Source organism: Pan paniscus, chromosome 21 (genome assembly GCF_029289425.2).
Source record: "Pan paniscus chromosome 21, NHGRI_mPanPan1-v2.0_pri, whole genome shotgun sequence".
NCBI lineage: Eukaryota > Metazoa > Chordata > Mammalia > Primates > Hominidae > Pan > Pan paniscus.
The window spans coordinates 3,489,010-3,504,835 of record NC_073270.2 but is presented as its reverse complement, the minus strand read 5'-3'; the positions used below and the strand labels follow the sequence as shown (position 1 = coordinate 3,504,835).

Genomic DNA, 15,826 nt, shown 5'->3' with positions numbered 1-15,826 from the left:
GACTGGATTCATCTTACTTTGATTTGACTAGCAACGAGAAGGTTCTTTGAGAACATGTATGGCTATGGGCTCATTTACACAAATACTGCTTTGATTCACTATAATTGCTTATAACTCCCAATAAGAGAAATTCTAAGATCTTTGAAGTTTTGAGCATCTTAAGTACTTTTGAATCCTTTTGAAGATTCTTTTGAGAACACAGGCGATTCAAGCTCATTTTCATAAACGCTCCCTAGCTACATTTAATTTGGTCTTACTTGCAGAAGAAAAGTGCAGTTGAGGCAAATGTGTGTTCTTTGGCTTTTAGCTCATATAAAGGTGATATTTATCTCAATTCATTCTAATAGAAGAAATTTCACATTTAATCATTTTAACCATTTTAAGTTACACAGAGTCATTCAGTACATTCACAATACTGCCCGACAACCACCATTATCTAATTCCAGAACGTTTTCATTTTTTGTTGTTCTTTTTCTATTTATTTTCTCATTTTAAAACTTCTTTTTCCTTTTATGTGATTCTCCAATTAAGATATCCCGTTATGGCAATTCCAGAACATTTTCATCACCCCAAAAGGGAATCCTGTGCCCATTAAGTGGTCATTTTGCATTTCACCTTTCCACTAGACCCTGCTACTAATCTACTTTCTGTCTCCGTGGATCTGCCTATTCTGGACATATAAATTCATTTAAGTGGAATGATACAGTGTATGGTCTTTTGTGTCTGGTTTCTTTCACTTAGCATAATGTTTTCAAGGTTCATCCATGTTATACCATATATCAATACTTTTATGGCTGAATACTATTTGATTGTATGGATTTATCATATTTTGCTTATCCGTTCACCAACTGATGAACATTTGGATTGTTTCCACCTTTCAGCTATTCTGAATAGTGCTGATGTAAACATTCTATAAAAGTTTTTGTTTGAACACCTGTTTTCAATTCTTTGGGGCATATAGCTTGGAGTGGAAATGCTGGGTCAAATGCTAATTCTATGTTTAACTTATTAAGGAACCACCAAACTGATTTCCCCAACAGATAGAACACTTTACATTCTTACCAGCAATGTACAGTATAAGGGTTCTAATTTCTCCACAACTTTGCCAACAGTTGTTATTTTCCATTAAAAAAGTATTTTTATCACAGCCATTCTAGTGGGTGTGAAGTGGTATTTTATTATGGTTTTAGTGTGTGTTTCTCTAATGATTAGTGACAGTAAGCATTTTTTTGGTGTGTTCTTGCTGGCTGTTTTGTATGCAGTTATTTCTTTGAAATGTTTATTTGAGTCCTTTGCTCATTTTAAAATTGGGTTGTTAGTCTTTTTGTTATTGAGTCATAGACATCTTAATATATTCTGGACATTAGACCATTATCAGATATATGATTTGCAAATATTTTCTCTCATTCTTATGGGTTGCCTTGTCACTCTTCCAGTAGTGTCCTTTGGTGCACAAAGTTTTAAATTTTGATAAATTCCAATTTCTTTTTTGAGACAGGGTCTCACTCTGTCATCCAGGCTGGAGTGCAGTGGTACAATCATGGCTCACTGCAGCCTGGAACTCCCAGGCTCAAGCTATCCTCCCAGCTCAGCCTCCCAAGTAGCTGGGACTACAGGTGCCTGCCACCACACCCAGCTATTTTTGAGGGGATTTTTTTTTTTTTTTTTTTGGAAGAGAAATGGTCTATGTTGCCCAGTCTGGTCTTGACCTCCTGAGCAAAAATGATCCTCCTGCCTTGGCCTCCCAAAGTGCTGGGATTACAGGGGTGAGCCACTGCGACTGGCCCAATTTATTTTTCCATTTGTTGCTTCTGCTTTTGGTGTCACATCTAAGAAACAATTTTTCAGATGCAAGGTAATGAAAATTAACCCTTATGCTTTCTTCTAAGAGTTTTAGCTTTTATATTTAGATCTTTATAGTCTTTGAGTTAATTTTTGTATACAGTGGGAGGTAGAGGTCCACCTTCATTCTTTTACTTGTGGTTATCCAGTTGTTCCAGCACGATTTATTGAAAAGGCTATTCTTTCCCCATTAAATGGTCTCGGCATCCTTATTGAAAAGCAATTGACCATTTCTCTACAGTTTCATTTCTGGACTTTCAATCCTATCCATTGGTCTATGTCTACCCTTATGGCAGTACCACACTGTTTTAATTACTGAAGCTTTGTATTAAGTTTTAAAATTAAGAAGAGTGAGTCCTCCAACCTTATTCTTTTTCCAAATTGTTTTGGCTATTCTGGGTCCCTTAAAATTCCATATGAACTTTAGGATCAACTTTTCCATTTCTGCAAAAAGGCCATTGGAATTTTGACAAGGATAGCACTGAATCTGTAGATTGCTTTGAGGAGTAATGCCATTTTAACAATATTAAGCCTTCCAACCCATGAACGGAGTATGTAGTTTCATTTATTTGGAGCTTATACAATTTCTTTCAGCAATGATTTGTAATTTTCAGTGTATAAATCTTGTGCCTTCCTGGTTAAAGTTATTCCTAAATATGTTATTCTTTTTGATGCTATTGCAAATGGAACTATTTTCTTATTTTCAAATCGTTTGTTAGTTATAGAAATGTAGGGGTTACTATATACAAGATCACATCATCTGTGAATAGATATAGTTTTACTTCTTCCTTTCCCATTTGGATGGCTTTTTTCTTGTCTAATTGCTATAAATAGACCTTCCAGTACAATGTCGAATAGAAGTGGCAAAAGTAAGCATCCTTGTCTTGTCACTGACCTTAGGGGAAAAGTTTTCAGTTTTCACCAATGAGTATGATGTTAGCTGTGGGTCTGTCATAATTGCATCCCATGCTGTGAATGTAGGCTTCGAGACTGCTGAAGAGCCAGGGAGGAAAGCAGGGCGAGGGGCAAGTAAAACATTGCAAAATTTTCCTAATTTTCTCTTTTATGAATAGACTTCATTTTTAGAGGAATTTTATGTCCACAGCAAAATTAAACAGAAGGGACAGAGATTTCCCATTGATGTCACCTCTGTCCTTGTATTTTTAATTCAACTGTTCCATAGATTTTATTCACGTGATGAATAACAGTCACATGGAGCACAGAGGGATGCTGAGGGAGGGCTCCAGATCAAGGGCTGCATTTGAAACTGTCCCAATTGTCCCACAGAATTGATGTTTATGGTTTCTTTGAATAAACAGAAATTGGTCCTTCCAGGCCAGGTGCGGTGGCTCATGCCTGTAATTCCAGCACTTTGGGAAGCTGAGGTGGGAGAATCACCTGAGCCTAGGAATTTAAGATCAGCCTGGGCAACATGGTGAAACCCCATCTCTACAAAAAATTAAAAAATATTGCCAGGTGTGGTGGCATGTGCCTGTAGTCCCAACTACTCGGGGCTGAGGTGGAAGACTCACTTGAGCCCAGGAGGTTGAGGCTACATGAGCAGTGATCATGCCACCGCACTCTAGCCTGAATGACAGAGCAAGACCCTGTCCAAAAAAAAAGAAAGGAAAAGGAAAGAAAAGAAATGGATTCCCCCAGTCTTAAAACTTGAGAAGGTCACATTTGTCCTGAGTTCCTTTCTCAGGAAAACCAAACATCAGGCCTCCCAGATAGTATCAAGGAGCTGCAACTTACCAAATCATTGCATATGGACAATGAGAACCCACACTCCTCATCAGTCATGATTGCCTAACCAATCACCTCCTTCCTGTTCCAACTTACCTCTCCCTAATTTCTGTTTTCCCACACATAGTTACATTTCTTCCCTGCTATACAAACCCCTGATTTTGGTCAGTCAGGGAGATGGATGTGAAACTGATCTCCCATCTTCTTGGCTGCAGCACTCAATTAAGGCCTTCTTCCCTTGCAATACTCGTCTCAGTGATTGGTTTTCTGACTGGCAACCAGCAGGACCTACACCCAACCCCTGGTGTTTCAGTAACAGATTCTGCCCAGTACTAACACGGCAGCCTCCAAGACAAGAGAAGGGAATTGGTCCTTTCTGTGAAAGGCAGGACAGAATATCAAGAAATGTTTGTCTGTCTCCTGGCTCATAACGGCCTTGGGGCCATGTTCTCTATCTCCTGAGTACTGGAGAACAGAGAAGTCTCAGAAGGTTGATATTGGCAAGGTGAAAAGAAATAAGAGGATGGAAGGAGGTGTTGGAGAAAATAAAAACAAAATCTCCTGCTAACCCAGAAAATCCCCTTCACAAACGTAGAAAAAGAGAACAGTTTTATTACCAAATAATATTGAACTGGACTGGGAAGCACATTGTAGACAATCTGCTAATCAGATGCCAGACAGAAAGAGATCTTACTTTTTATCTAGTTGGGCAGATACAATCTATTACAAACATGTCCTCAAAATTAATGGTAATTTGCCCCCTTGTAAGAGGATTTGACATTGTTTGCTATACAATTTTTCATAATTCATTCTAAATTCACCTGGTAATTGGAGTAGCCATCTACACTAGTTAATTGCCTTTATCAAAAAGAAAAAATAAAACTTTTATCTGTGACAAGCGGGCGGTTACGAGTTTGGAGCTAGGCACCTAAGCTAAACTCCCAAGGTGACAGGGAGATAAGGGCACTATCTTCTTCACTGTTTACATTTCAAAGAGATGGCTCATCAGGCCTTTGGGGGAAACATTCCTATTTTGTAAAGTTGGCAGGTGCTTATTCAGCCTTTCAAAAGTATCAGGTACATATCAAAGGAGCACTTACACATAGATTTCTCATGGAAATACTCCAAGGGCGTGAGGTCAGGTTTATTTCCCCTTCAGTAACAAGTAAAATTTAATTCAATTTGTATTTGCCATTAAGATTTAAACGCTCCTCCTATGAGCTGAAGGTCTGATCTGCAAACCCCTAATTGCCGTGCTGCAGAAGGTACCAGCGTAGCCCAGTTTTAAAAATATTATTAGTTTCAAAATATATACATTTAACTCCTGGGCTCAAGCCATCCTGCAGCCTCAGCCTCAGCCTCCCTCGGGGTTACAGGAATTCCAGGCGCGCGCCACCGCGCCCGGCTCTAGTAGCCCAGATCTGAACCGGGATCTTAGATAAGAGGCCAGAGAGCCAGACTCCAGCCTGAGTGAAGCTTCCACCCTCCAGAAACTGGATGAGAGTCTGTCACTGACTTTGAGGACTTCGACAAGAGGAAGGTGACTACAGGCCACCCACAGGAGTGCACTGGTGTTGAGGGTAAGGGTTCAACTGAGACGCTGGGAGGCGGCTTTGCCCTGCCTGTGTGTCACAGGCAACACGAAGTCGAATCTACATAGTGCTCACGCAAGGTAGTTCGCGTGCTATGGAGCCTCAGCCCAGGGAATTCAGGTGGTCAGGTGCAGTAAACTCCACCCAACACACGCCTGACAGCGCGTTGCTCCCGCTACGTTCGCCAATCGGAAATGACTTCTCTCGTTGACCCCAGCTTCCGGAAGCGCCTGCGGAAGCTGCCGCAGAGGCTTGTGGGGAGTGTAGTCTTTTTTTTGCAGAATGGGCCAAGGGGACAGAGACTTCACTCGGGAGCCAGAACCTGTTTTCAACATGGGTATTTTAAGAAGAGACGGAGAGGCTGTCACTGCAGTGGTCACTGTCCTGGAACAGTAACCGTTGCACGGCCCAGAAGTGGCTCTGTGGCGGCCAATGGGAGCCGAAGCCTGCGAGGATGTTGGGAACTGTAGTTCTGGCGTCGGTCGGCGGCCGAGGTCCCGGGCACGCTGGCTCTGGTGAGCGCGGCCTCCGCGGCTCCTCGGCCCCAGGATGCCCTCTCTCGTGGGGAAAGGAGGGTCGGGAAAGGCCGAGCGTAGGTTAGGACGCGGGGTAGAGTGTGGCCGATGGGGAGTGCGGGTTGGAGATATTTGGTTTTTGGAGGAGGGGGCGCGGCTCGCGGTGCTCATTGGGGCGAGGCGATGGGGTGAGCCCCTACTTGCCTGGACCTCCGCGGACCTTTTTTCCCCCCGGGGGGACGAGAGTGACCTAGAACTCTAATGCCTGTCTTGAACCAGGCGGGATTATTCTGGGTCAACCCGTTTTCGAATACGGAGGGCGGCCCCAGTCGTGCGTCCTGGGGTTTATTTGGGCTGTGGGGTTGAGTTCTGCCAGGGCCAAATGGACCAACATCCCCGCGGCTGGGGTGGGGACGTGGCTAGGTCCGCACATCCCTGGGTGGTTTTTGGCTGGGGAGCGTCTTGAGTCCTGCATCACCGAGTTTTTCTGTTTTTTGGGTGGGGCTGGATATGTCCCGAGTGGTGACCGGGGTGGTTAGGGGGAGGCCGTCTCAGGCCCTGATGCTTGATGGGCCTTGGTTTATTAGGGGTTGGGGGGTTGGAAGTGGAGGTGAGCTTGACGTGGTCAAAATATCCTGAGAGGGCCTGGGCGAGTGTCTTGGGTCAGGAGTCCCTGGGGTTTTTAGGGAGGTGAGGGAGGTTTCGTCCTCTGATAGTGGTGGGCTGTATCACTCTGACAGGCATCTAGGCAGCTCTTTTGAATGAGGGCAGGTCTTTTCTCTGGGACCTGTTGTCTCAAGGTGTGTCATGTGGGAGGTGCCCCCTGTGCTTTGTGGCAAAGTTCCTGGGTTTGGTCGTCATCTGGGTGGCCCGTCTGGCTGACTCCTTTCCTGGACTGCTTTTCCCTCACATGTTAGGGCAAAACATCTGGTGTGGGGCTGTGAAGGGTTAGGTCTGGTGGGGAACTCTGACGGCTTCTAGTCAACAATCCAAATCACTTCTGGCATATGGTGAGTTCTGGGTATCAGGCGTTTAATTTTATTTTTCATTTTTTCGTAGGGACAAATTTTAAACCTACCTAGTAGAGCTATTCAGTGAACTGCCACGGACCTGTCACCAGATTCCACATTTGTTAACTCATGGCCAATTTTGTTTCATCTACATCCCCTCAACCCTATGTGTGGATACACTTTGAGAATTGTCAGACCCCACAGGGATTGGTCGTTGCTGACATCATTACTGGCCCAGCTGGCTAAGCGTGTGGCGCTCCACAGCTAGACTTCAAATCTAGGCACTTTCTAGCATTGTCAATTTGAGGAAGGTATAGAACTCATGGAGCTTTGGGGAGGTAAAACTTGCATGGTGTCTGGAATTGTCTCTGGTATACAGTAAGAGTTTAGTAAGTGTTAACTATTACTAATGGTATTATAATTTGAGGCCCATAGGCATTAAAGGGATAAATATGTAATAGCAGCTTGTCAGGGCAGACTGTATTCTGATGTCCCCACGTGGCTCTGTCCCCTAGAAGCTGTTTACATTATTCTCTTCTCTGACAGATCTGAGGCTTATTTTGTTAAAGGAAAAGGAGGCCTGCTCTTTTTTTTTTTTTTTTTTTTTTGAGACACAGTTTCACTCTTGTTGCCCAGGCTGGAGTGCAGTGGCGCGATCTCGGCTCACCGCAACCTCCACCTCCCGGGTTCAAGCGATTCTTCTGTCTCAGCATCCCGAGTAGCTGGGATTACAGGTGTGCGCCACCATGCCCAGCTAATTTTGTATTTTTAGTAGACACGGGGTTTCTCCATGTTGGTCAGGCTGGTCTCGAACTCCTGACCTCAGGTGATCTGCCTGCCCCGGGCCTCCCAAAGTGCTGGGATTACAGGCATGAGCCACCGCTCCCGGCCGGCCCACTCATTTTATTTTTTTATCTTTTTTTTTTTTTTAATTATACTTTAAGTTCTAGGGTACATGTGCGCAACGTGCAGGTTAGTTACATATGTATACATGTTCCATGTTGGTGTGCTGCACCCAGTAACTCATCATTTAACATTAGGTATATCTCCTAATGCTATCCCTCCCCGCTCCCCTCACCCCACAACAGGCCCCGGGGTGTGATGTTCCCCTTCCTGTGTCCATGTGTTCTCATTGTTCAATTCCCACCTATGAGTGAGAACATGCGGTGTTTGGTTTTTTGTCCTTGTGATAGTTTGCTGAGAATGACGGTTTCCAGCTTCATCCATGTCCCTACAAAGGACATGAACTCATCATTTTTTATGGCTGCATAGTATTCCATGGTGTACATGTGCCACATTTTCTTAACCCAGTCTATCATTGTTGGACATTTGGGTTGGTTCCAAGTCTTTGCTATTGTGAATAGTGCCGCAATAAACATACGTGTGCATGTGTCTTTATAGCAGCATGATTTATAATCCTTTGGGTATATACCCAGTAATGGGATGGCTGGGTCAAATGGTATTTCTAGTTCTAGATCCCTGAGGAATCGCCACACTGACTTCTACAATGGTTGAACTAGTTTACAGTCCCACCAACAGTGTAAAAGTGTTCCTATTTCTCCACATCCTCTCCAGCACCTGTTGTTTCCTGACTTTTTAATGATCGCCATTCTAACTGGTGTGAGATGGTATCTCATTGTCGTTTTGATTTGCATTTCTCTGATGGCCAGTGATGATGGGCATTTTTTCCTGTGTCTTTTGGCTGCATAAATGTCTTCTTTTGAGAAGTGTCTGTTCATATCCTTCACCCACTTGCTGATGGGGTTGTTTTTTTCTTGTAAATTTGAGTTCATTGTAGATTCTGGATATTAGCCCTTTGTCAGATGAGTAGATTGGAAAAATTTTCTCCCATTCTGTATAGGTTGCCTGTCCACTCTGATGGTAGTTTCTTTTGCTGTGCAGAAGCTCTTTAGTTTAATTAGATCCCATTTGTCAATTTTGGCTTTTGTTGCCATTGCTTTTGGTGTTTTAGACATGAAGTCCTTGCCCATGCCTATGTCCTGAATGGTATTGTCTAGTTTTTCTTCTAGGGTTTTTATGGTTTTAGGTCTAACATTTAAGTCTTTAATCCATCTTGAATTAATTTTTGTATAAGGTGTAAGGAAGGGATCCAGTTTCAGCTTTCTACATATGGCTAGCCAGTTTTCCCAGCACCATTTATTAAATAGGGAATCCTTTCCCCATTTCTTGTTTTTGTCAGGTTTGTCAAAGATCAGATGGTTGTAGATATGCAGCATTATTTCTGAGGGCTCTGTTTAGTTCCATTGATCTATATCTCGGTTTTGGTACCAGTACCATGCTGTTTTGGTTACTGTAGCCTCGTAGTATAGTTTGAAGTCAAGTAGCGTGATGCCTCCAGCTTTGTTCTTTTTGCTTAGGATTGACTTAGGGCTGTTTTTTGGTTCCATATGAACTTTAAAGTAGTTTTTTCCAATTCAGTGAAGAAAGTCATTGGTAGCTTGATGGGGATGGCATTGAATCTATAAATTACCTTGGGCAGTATGACCATTTTCACAATATTGATTCTTCCTACCCATGAGCATGGAATGTTCTTCCATTTGTTTGTATCCTCTTTCATTGAGCAGTGGTTTGTAGTTCTCCTTGAAGAGGTCCTTCACGTCCCTTGTAAGTTGGATTCCTAGGTATTTTATTCTCTTTGAAGCAATTGTGAATGGGAGTTCACTCATGATTTGGCGCTCTGTTTGTCTGTTATTGGTGTATAAGAATGCTTGTGATTGTTGCACATTGATTTTGTATCCTGAGACTTTGCTGAAGTTGCCTATCAGCTTAAGGAGATTTTGGGCTGAGACAATGGGCTTTTCTAGATATACAAGCATGTCGTCTGCAAACAGGGACAATTTGACTTCCTCTTTTCCTAATTGAATACCCTTTATTTCCTTCTCCTGCCTGATTGCCCTGTCCAGAACTTCCAACAATTATGTTGAATAGGAGTGGTGAGAGAGGGCATCCCTGTCTTGTGCCAGTTTTCAAAGGGAATGCTTCCAGTTTTTGCCCATTCAGTATGATATTGGCTGTGGGTTTGTCATCGATAGCTCTTATTATTTTGAGATACGTCCCATCAATACCTAATTTATTGAGAGTTTTTAGCATGAAGGGTTGTTGAATTTTGTCAAAGGCCTTTTCTGAATCTATTGAGATAATCATATGGTTTTTGTCGTTGGTTCTGTTTATATGCTGGATTATGTTTATTGATTTGCATATGTTGAACCAGCCTTGCATCCCAGGGATGAAGCCCACTTGATCATGGTGGATAAGCTTTTTGATGTGCTGCTGGATTTGGTTTGCTAATATTTTATTGAGGATTTTTGCATCGATGTTCATCAGGGATATTGGGTCTAAAATTTTATGTTGTTGTTGTGTCTCTGCCAGGCTTTGGTATCAGGATGATGCTGGCCTCATAAAATGAGTTAGGGAGGATTCCCTCTTTTTCTATTGCTTGGAATAGTTTCAGAAGGAATGGTACCAGCTCCTCCTTGTACCTCAGGTAGAATTCGGCTGTGAATCCATCTGGTCTTGGACTTTTTTTGGTTGATAAGCTATTAATTATTGCCTCAATTTCAGAGCCTGTTATTGGTCTATTCAGAGATTCAACTTCTTCCTGGTTTAGTCTTGGGAGGGTGTATGTGTCCAGGAATTTATCCATTTCTTCTAGATTTTCTAGTTTATTTGCATAGAGGTGTTTATAGTATTCTCTGACGGTAGTTTGTATTTCTGTGGGATCAGTGGTGATATCCCCTTTATCATTTTTTATTGAGTCTATTTGATTCTTCTCTCTTTTCTTCTTTATTAGTCTTGCTAGCGGTCTATCAATTTTGTTGATCTTTTCAAAAAACCAGCTCCTGGATTCACTGATTTTTTGAAGGGTTTTTTGTGTCTCTATTTCCGTCAGTTCTGCTCTGATCTTAGTTATTTCTTGCCTTCTGCTAGCTTTTGAATGTGTTTGCTCTTGCTTCTCTAGTTCTTTTAATTGTGATGTTAGGGTGTCAATTTTAGATCTTTCCTGCTTTCTCTTGTGGGCATTTAGTGCTATAAATTTCCCTCTACACACTGCTTTGAATGTGTCACAGAGATTCTGTTATGTTGTGTCTTTGTTCTCGTTGGTTTCAAAGAACATCTTTATTTCTGCCTTCATTTCATTATGTACCCAGTAGTCACTCAGGAGCAGGTTGTTCAGTTTCCATGTAGTTGAGCGGTTTTGAGTGAGTTTCTTAATCCTGAGTTCTAGTTTGATTGCACTGTGGTCTGAGAGACAGTTTGTTATAATTTCTGTTCTTTTACATTTGCTGAGGAGTGCTTTACTTCCAACTATGTGGTCAATTTTGGAATAAGTGTGGTGTGGTGCTGAGAAGAATGTATATTCTGTTGATTTGGGGTGGAGAGTTCTGTAGATGTCTATTAGGTCTGCTTGGTGCAGAGCTGAGTTCAATTCCTGGATATCCTTGTTAACTTTCTGTCTTGTTGATCTGTCTAATATTGATAGTGGGGTGTTAAAGTCTCCCATTATTATTGTGTGGGAGTCTAAGTCTCTTTCTAGGTCTCTAAGGACTTGCTTTATGAATCTGGGTGCTCCTGTGTTGGGTGCATATATATTTAGGATAGTTAGCTCTTTTTGTTGAATTGATCCATTTACCATTATGTAATGGTCTTGTCTCTTTTGATCTTTGTTGGTTTAAAGTCTGTTTTATCAGAGACTAGGATTGCAACACCTATCTTTTTTTGTTGTCCATTTGCTTGGTAGATCTTCCTCCATCCATTTATTTTGAGCCTATGTATGTCACTACATGTGAGATGGGTTTCCTGAATACAGCACACTGATGGGTCTTGACTCTTTATCCAGTTTGCCAGTCTGTGTCTTTTAATTGGAGCATTTAGCCCATTTACATTTAAGGTTAATATGGTTATGTGTGAATTTGATCCTGTCATTATGATGTTAGCTGGTTATTTTGCTTGTTAGTTGATGCAGTTTCTTCCTAGCCTCAATGGTCTTTACAATTTGGCATGTTTTTGAGGTGGCTGGTACCGATTGTTCCTTTCCATGTTTAGTGCTTCCTTCAGGAGGTCTTTTAGGGCAGGCCTGGTGGTGACCAAATCTCTCAGCATTTGCTTGTCTGTAAAGTATTTTATTTCTCCTTCACTTATGAAGCTTAGTTTGGCTGGATATGAAATTCTGGGTTGAAAATTCTTTTCTTTAAGAATGTTGAATATTGGCCCCCACTCTTCTGGCTTGTAGAGTTTCTGCTGAGAGATCAGCTGTTAGTCTGATGGGCTTCCCTCTGTGGGTAACCCGACCTTTCTCTCTGGCTGCCCTTAACATTTTTTCCTTCATTTCAACTTTGGTGAATCTGACAATTATGTGTCTTGGAGTTGCTCTTCTCGAGGAGTATCTTTGTGGCGTTGTCTGTATTTCCTGAATCTGAATGTTGGCCTGCCTTGCTAGGTTGGGGAAGTTCTCCTGGATAATATCCTGCAGAGTGTTTTCCAACTTGGTTCCATTCTCCCCATCACTTTCAGATACACCAATCAGACGTAGATTTGGTCTTTTCACATAGTCCCATATGTCTTGGAGGCTTTGTTTGTTTCTTTTTATTCTTTTTTTCTCTAAACTTCTCTTCTTGCTTCATTTCATTCATTTGATCTTCCATCACTGATACCCTTTCTTCCAGTTGATCAAGTCGGCTACTGAGGCTTGTGCATTCGTCACGTAGTTCTCGTGCCATGGTTTTCAGCTCCATCAGGTCCTTTAAGGACTTCTCTGCATTGGTTATTCTAGTTAGGCATTCGTCTAATTTTTTTTCAAGGTTTTTAACTTCTTTGCCATGGGTTCGAACTTCCTCCTTTAGCTCAGAGTAGTTTGATTGTCTGAAGCCTTCTTCTCTCAACTTGTCAAAGTCATTCTCCATCCAGCTTTGTTCTGTTGCTAGTGAGGAGCTGCATTCCTTTGGAGGAGGAGAGGCACTCTGATTTTTAAGAGTTTCCAGTTTTTCTGCTCTGTTTTTTCCCCATCTTTGTGGTTTTATCTACCTTTGGTCTTTGACGATGGTGACATACAGATGGGATTTTGGTGTGGATGTCCTTTCTGTTTGTTAGTTTTCTTTCTAACAGGACCTTCAGCTGCAGATCTGTTGGAGTTTGCTGGAGGTCCACTCCAAACCCTGTTTGACTGGGTATCAGCAGCAGAGGCTGCAGAACAGTGGATATTGGTGAACAGCAAATGTTGCTGCCTGATCATTCCTCTGGAAGTTTTGTCTCAGAGGAGTACCCGTCCATGTGAGGTGTCAGTCTGCCCCTACTGGGGGGTGCCTCCCAGTTAGGCTACTCAGGGGTCAGGGACCCACCTGAGGAGGCAGTCTGTCCATTCTCAGATCTCCAACTGCGTGCTGGGAGAACCAATACTCTCTTCAAAGCTGTCAGACAGGGACATTTAAGTCTGCAGAGGATTCTGCTGCCTTTTGTTTGGCAATGCCCTGCCCCCAGAGGTGGAGTCTACAGAGGCAGGCAGGCAGGCCTCCTTGAGCTGCAGTGGGCTCCACCCAGTTCGAGCCTCCTGGCCGCTTTGTTTACCTACTCAAGCCTCAGCAATGGCGGGCGCCCCTCCCCCAGCCTCGCTGCCGCCTTGCAGTTTGATCTCAGACTGCTGTGCTAGCAATAAGCGAGGGTCCGTGGGCGTAGGACCCACTGAGCCAGGCGCGGGATATAATCTCTTGGTGTGCCGTTTGCTAAGACCATTGGAAAAGCGCAGTATTAGGGTGGGAGTGACCCAATTTTCCAGGTGCCCTCTCTCACCCCTTTCTTTGACTAGGAAAGGAATTCCCTGACCCCTTGCGCTTCCCGGGTGAGGCAGTGCCTCACCCTGCTTCGGCTAACACTCGGTGCGCTGCACCCACTGTCCTGCACCCACTTTCTGACACTCCCCAGTGAGATAAACCCGGTACCTCAGTTGGAAATGCAGAAATCACCTGTCTTCTGTGTCACTCGCGCTGGGAGCTGTAGACTGGAGCTGTTCCTATTCGGCCATCTTGGTTCGTCTCATTTTAAACTTGGGGATTTCTAGCCTCCATATCTGGGTGGTAGGAGACAATCCTGAATCTCACACTGCCTGTTTCATCCTCAGGTCCACCTTCTCCAATCCCTGCCTGCTGGGAGAGGATGATCTCTTGAGAAAGGAAAGACTTCTGTGCTCCCAAGAACCTCCTATCAGGTAGGTACCACTTACCTTTCACATTCCCATAGTGTCTTTTCTGCTCGAAACCATGGCTGTATTTCCTTTGCCCGTCTGACATCTTGTACCCTGAAGTGTTCCAATTGAGGCTCAAGTCCTTGCTTGTTTTTCTACAATACTGGGGTGATTTTAAGGGCAAGGATCTCCACAGGGAATATTACCCCAGACTGGTACTCTCATTCAGGTTACCACCGTCCTTGCCCCAGCCATATTTCATCCTGGCTGCTGGATTCCCAGGGATTTGTCAGCTACTGTGAAATAAAAAATGATGGTAATTAGCATTTATCGGGCCGTTGTTCTGTGCCAGGAAACTGGGTTTATAGTCTCCACAATATTTTAAACTCTCAACAATTTGAAAGTTAGGAATCAGAACTCTGAATTGATAGAAGAAGAAGTGGCATGTTAAGAGGTTAAGAAATTTACTTGTGTAATATGACCGGGTTGGGTAGAATTAGGATTTAGAGCTTCCTCAGTTATCAACATTCTATAATCCCTGTTTCATTGAGCCCCCCACCCCCTCATTTTCTTGTTTTTGCTGCTGGAGTATTTGGAAGGAAATCCCAGACATCACATAATTTTACCTATAAATATTATCATATGCATTTCCAACAGAGAAGGACTATTTGTTAAAAATGTAACCATAATATTACCACATTCAACAAAATCGACAGTAATTCCTTAATGTCTTAACTCTAGATTGTTTTAAAATCTGCCCATTTCTTCTACAAAAGTGCTATTGCTTAGTTCAAACTGTACACACTTAACAATTCAGGTAAGAACTATAAGAGGGAGAAGTATCTGGAATTCAGCAAGGCCAATTCTCCCACTCCCTTTTCTCTTTACCTGTTGATGATTTCTGTTAATGACCGTGTCTCCATCCCTGGTCACCAGCCGGAGCTCTGAGTCTTTCTTGCCACCCTGTTCTTCCTGAAATTCTCATCCTTCTAATTAGTGATGGAGTCCTCTCAATTCTACCTTGGAATACCCCTTTATTATTTTCCCCTCATCTCACTGTTGTGCTACCCAAATTTTCATCTTTTCTCCACATTCTAGTTCACCTTCCACCCTGCCTTTTAAGTTGCTCCTCTGAAGGAAAAATAAGGATCATGCCACTCACCTACTCAAGAGGGCCATTTCTTATTACCTACCTCCAACTCTGTCCAAACTCAATAATTAGAGTGTGAGGCCACATGCGGTGGCTCACGCCTGTAATCCCAGCACTTTGGGAGGCTGAAGTGATGGATCACTTGAACTCAGCCTGGGCAACATGACAAAACCCCGTCTCTACTAAAAATAGAAAAATTATCTGGGCATGGTGCTGCACACCTGTGGTCCCAGCTACTCAGGAGGCTGAGATGGGGGGATGGCTTGAGCCTGGAAAGTGGAGGTTACAGTAAGCTGAGATCACACCACTGCGCTTCAGCCTGGGTGTGGGCTCTGGAGACAGATTGCCTAGATTCAAAGCCTGTCTTCACCGCACATTAGCTGTGTAACCTTGGAGACATTATTTCACTCTCTGTGCTTTCTACTGCTCATCTGTATAATGGAGAAAATAATAGTGCCCATCTCAGGGAGTTGTGAGGAAGAAATGTGGTAATTCCTATACAGCCTGGCAGATAATTCCTATAAGGTAGTGCCTGGCACATAGTATATGCTTACTAAATATGGACTGGGATTGTTAATATTGATATCTGATGAATATCTGAATTATCTCTTAGCTCACCTGAAAAGTCTTGTCCCTACCACTTACTCCCTTCGTTGTAGTGCCCTTCTAGCTGTGTGGGAATAGATTCCATTCTGTGCTGTTTTATTCCTCTGTGGTTTTCAACTTGGCAATTGAACTCCTATTGATTTAGTCACACATTTACTCCATTGCAAAGC

The 15,826-nt window shown here is 43.0% G+C and overlaps 1 protein-coding gene across 11 annotated transcripts in view; it reads left to right on the top strand.

Annotated features, from left to right (window-relative positions):
• The window catches only part of ZNF343 (zinc finger protein 343), a 127,018-nt gene that overhangs the window by 94,580 nt on the left and 16,612 nt on the right, over positions 1 to 15,826 (top strand). The window contains exons 1-3 of one of the 11 annotated variants that reach the window (XM_063601115.1): positions 5,459 to 5,695; positions 13,526 to 13,745; positions 13,838 to 13,924. The gene's annotated coding sequence lies outside the window, so the exon portion shown is untranslated. Of the gene's footprint in view, positions 1 to 5,235; positions 5,777 to 11,030; positions 13,746 to 13,837; positions 13,925 to 15,826 lie in introns of those variants that run through there. The other 10 variants (XM_063601114.1, XM_055104742.3, XM_055104743.3 and 7 more) reach the window with 10 other exon arrangements.